General features: G+C 31.1%; 1 long non-coding RNA gene across 1 annotated transcript; it reads right to left on the reverse strand.

The window, feature by feature from the left end:
- Positions 1 to 1,401: 1,401 nt before the first annotated feature.
- On the reverse strand, positions 1,402 to 3,414 carry LOC112100200. The gene is made up of 3 exons (XR_002906519.1): positions 3,361 to 3,414; positions 2,665 to 2,786; positions 1,402 to 1,748 (listed from the first exon to the last, which is right to left on the reverse strand). It is a non-coding gene; the product is annotated as an uncharacterized LOC112100200 (long non-coding RNA).
- Positions 3,415 to 4,788: the final 1,374 nt, after the last annotated feature.

Genomic DNA, 4,788 nt, shown 5'->3' on the forward strand with positions numbered 1-4,788 from the left:
TTACAAAAAGATATCCACGCAAACACGATAACAAACAAAAACAACACTCCCAATATATCGTCGAATTCAACAATATCCACAGCTTCCCCCAAATATTACAAGTTTCAAGATTAAATACTGCAAGGTTAATACTCCCACAGGGCTTTTGATAATTACATAGATGGTATTGATCATTCTCTCACTGGAATCACTACTGCGAAAATGACTTTTACTGACACTTTGCAAAAAGTGTCGGTAGTTATGTACACATGCACTATTTTCCACTTTTGGTAAATAGATATCATGTTATTGATACGAATGTGTCAGTAAATTAAACATAAAAAATCGTTGACACTAAAGTATTAGAGGTTAAAAAAAAATTCATTAAAATTTGTTTTAGTTCCAACTTAAACCTAAGACCTCAAGGGTCTAAAGCTTTAACATTTGGAGCATAGATCATCAACCCCCGTTGAATCTGTTGGTTGAAAATCAATTTTTTAATTTTTTATAAAACTTTTTAGGATCGATCTCATATAATAAATAAGAATTCATAATATGGAAAATTAACCTTAACAATCCGAGAAGATGAACAATTGACATTGATCTAGGCTCCCATATCACGATCCGTCACCACCACGTTGGTTAGATCACGACCCGTCACCACCACTTTGGTTAGATCACGACCCGTCACCACCACGTTGGTTAGACCACGACCCATCACCACCACTTCGGTTAGATCACGACCCGTCATCACCACTTTGGTTAGATCTACACTTGACATGTGGGCGCCTTTATCACTACCAAAAGCAACTAGCAAGAGAAAATATTCCTCTCAAAATTAGAGAGAAAAAAATCTTTTTTTTCTGATCTGTATAATGTGGCTTGTCTCTTCTTTTTGAAGAAAACAAGTCATTTTATATCTCTATTTAGTGGAAACCCTAAGCTCCATATTTATTAATTTTTTAATTCTATTAAATCACATTTAATTTAAATTAAAAACCAATAAAACCAATAAGTGGCGTTACTTATTCTTGTGTTATAGGGTCCCACCTTGTAAAATAACACAAGGCCCCTTACACACAAGCATATTAAATGGAGCTTCCTACTAAATAACACTACTAGAAAAATGGTCTTTACTGACATTAGAATAATGTCAGCAATTACTTTTAGTGACACTTGTTAATTGTATCAGTAATCTGGGAGTAAGAAAAATAATGACACTTGTAATTGGTGTTAGTAATTATTGTTACTATAGTATCACTAATATTATGATGCTATAGTATTAGTAATTATTGATATAATATTAGTGTCTATGATTACTATTACCATGGTATCACTATTTAATTTATTTAGAAAAATAAAAATTTAAATTGTCTCATTACTAATTGATTTGTTGGTAAAATTAAAAGACACCACAAATCTAAAAAAAAAAAAACACCTCGATTCATATTGCAAAATCTTTCAATTCATATTTAAATATTGGTAGTATATATATTATTACAATTGTATCGAATACAAATTCAAACAAGTATTAAAGAAACATATAAATTCATAATATCTCAAATATAGGAGCCCTGATTCATTTTCGGTGCCATGGAGCTAGACCAATGAACTATTAAGCTTTCTTCAAAGGATGGCTGCTTCCAAGCCCACCTCTTGGTTTTGAAAGACACACAAGTAGACATTCAATTTGAGAAAAATACAAGTATTTAGTTGGCAACAAAATTTTCCTCAATGCCTCTACACCTTGAACTTCATTGTTTTCCCACCTATAAGTGTAACATATAGAATTAATTAGTATGCCAGACAAATTAAGTCTTGGACATTCACAATAAAAAATATACTCATACATTACATGATTATCGTATGCTGTAAATAACTTGGCAACATATGCGGCCCACTCATCAAGAAGTTACGAAAGATCATCCATAGTGTGTACTCATCACATCAAACTTCAAATCCAATTACTAACAAGTCAATATAACTAAAACAATAATCTGTAACCAACCACTCAACATTTTCTAGAAATTACGAAAAGCAAGAACATGGAAATAAACAGAACCAACACATAGCACACCTAATAGTAATTACCAAAGATCCCTAACAAGCTCAGAATTGATATTAATCCTTTTCATCTTAAGTATTCTTAGGGTATCACTGATGAATTAAATAAGTATTCTTAAGAAAAAAATGTATAATACCAAACTCTTGCGGTACTTTCCAATTTCCTATCAAATCTTTGAGACACAATTATTACAATCTGGGGTCAAAATACAACACCAGCTTTTTAGAAACTTCACTTCTGCAAAAAGAAACTAAACATATTCAATTATTAAGGTACAGGAATAAAAAATGGCTTAAGGTCATTGAGATGAAGAAACCAAAAGGAAAGATTGAAGAAAGATCACTGGATCAATTACAAAGATCTCTCAATCATTCACTTAGACACGGTGCGCTATCAATTATTTAAAAAATGGTGGAGCTTATTTTTGCTAAGGTGAACATTCTTTATGTTTGTGGCTCAAAATAGCTACAAAGGTATAATTATATTCTCATTTTATGGGTAGAAAGTGAAGTCTATTAATAGAAATTCCAAATCCAAAATACAAGTACAGAATATAAGACAATAAAACATATATGCTATATTTTAATAAACCATCAAGAAATGATTGAATTAAGCATTACCTCAATGGGTTCAGCTACTCCCCATGGGAGACGAGAAAAAAATGCAAGTTTCATAAAAATCGGCATGTGCTAGCTAGGAAGGATTTCTTTTGACTTCATCCACAGTTTGCTGAAGAATTTTGCTGCACATTTATAGAACAAAAAAAAGTAATAAGATTAAAATTTTAAAACCTATTTGAAATTTAACCCCCAAGAAAAAAGTATAGAGACTAGATACATGAACTTCTTACATGTGCATGAATACTCCTAAGCTTCATCGCTAAATGATAAATATATTTTTTTAATGAATTAAAGTTTGGGTTACCAAGCATGTAATTAATCTAACATAGGTGTTAACGCCCTGTAGACATAATGCAAGATTAAACTTTTCAAGTTTAAATAAAAGATACAAATTGCAAAACAAAGCCATGTTTTGTTTGTTTAAAGTCACTTAAATACATGTACATGTTCAGCAATCCAACAAAACATGCCATAAACATTTTTCATTTTTCATGTCATTTCATTTTTTTAACTGATTCTGTAGGTTGTAATATCCAATTTGACGCAATAAATTAGTCTGTTTAATACACACCCCTTGTCTTTGTACTCCTCTCTTTTGGTTTCTTATACTTGGGACATTTAACACATAACAATTGATACCTACATAAAACAATCTAGGAAATTGATGCAAGCAAATGAATTAATTGGACAACTTACTGCTTTCATGGATGAAATAATGCAATCCTTTCCAAGAGGGCTCACAGCGCTGGATGGCAACCTGCCAAATAGCAACTCAAGTAGAAGTCATCGTCTTTTCGTAACTTCTACAAAAATAGTACAAATATATTACATATTGGAGAATGCCAACAAGCCAAATAGTAAATCAAGGAAACCAAGACTATGGAGAATTCCAGATTACTTCAAATTTTTCCTTGTCCTCTCTTGTAAAAGCATTTTTTGTAAATCAAATTCGGGACATGGTTTTCAGTTAATGGAATTTGGGAACTTAACTCCACAGGAAGTTGCATGTGATGCTGGATTAAATATGAAATTTTTTTATTGTTGGATTAAATCTTTGAAAAAGTGAAGTGCATGTGATTTTAATATGTGCTACGTGGTTTCTTTTGTATAAAAATGATAAGTGTGAAGTGGATGCACCCAAATCTTTGTGCGTGTACCCCAGATAAAAAAAAAAAATAGATTCTGCAAATTACAGAGAATTTGCAGGTTCTGGTGAGTTACACTAGGCCATCTATACTATATATTGCCCCATCCAACAAAAAATATTTTATTTGGCCTAAACAAAGTAAATTACGGACATATAATAAAAGTATATCCAATAAACTAACACAAGAGGACATAAAAATCTGAAATAGATTATTTCAATCTTTTTCCAATTATATTCCACACGTTTTGCCATTTATCAATCTTTCTTAAAGAAATAAAAAGAATTAATAAAGCATTGTTAAAGCATATCAATGAACATGATCAAATAAACTAAATTTTCTATGAAACTCATATTATTATTATTATTATTATTATTATTTATACATACAGTTCTAAAAGAGAAGCATCGTAAAATTTGTAAAATAAATCTTACTTTCTTTTAACTTTTTTCCCCTTTGTTTAGAAATCAAACTTTCTTGGGACCAAAATTTTACTTTATTATTTTTTGGGAGCCAAGTCAAAAAGGTAGGTTAGAGAGCAGAGTGTGTGAGTGTGAGAGAGAGATTTATTTAAAGGTAAATCAACAGACAACTTGTGATTAAGCTTTCATTTCATTTTTAATTGTTCTTTAATTGTTACTACTCTTGATTTTGCATTTCGTAAGCTACACATAGATTCATTCATTCATTCATTCAATGTTAGATATAGATATATACAAGGTTGTTATGACGCGATACCCTATCTGTTTGAAAAAATTACTCAACGAACCAGTGAATACCCATAAATATAATTGGTGACTGAAGATACACTTTAAGACTTGAAGAAGCAAGATTTGAAATCTAAAATTGTTGTTTTAACCTTTTAAGACTTGAAGAAGCAAGACTTGATGATACTAAAAACTCAAAGAAGCAAGACTTGAAAAAGCAGACCTGGACACTGAAATACTAACTAGGCAACCCAAGAGGGGGGTGAATTGGG

This window comes from Citrus clementina, unplaced genomic scaffold, assembly GCF_000493195.1.
Source record: "Citrus clementina cultivar Clemenules unplaced genomic scaffold, Citrus_clementina_v1.0 scaffold_3, whole genome shotgun sequence".
NCBI lineage: Eukaryota > Viridiplantae > Streptophyta > Magnoliopsida > Sapindales > Rutaceae > Citrus > Citrus x clementina.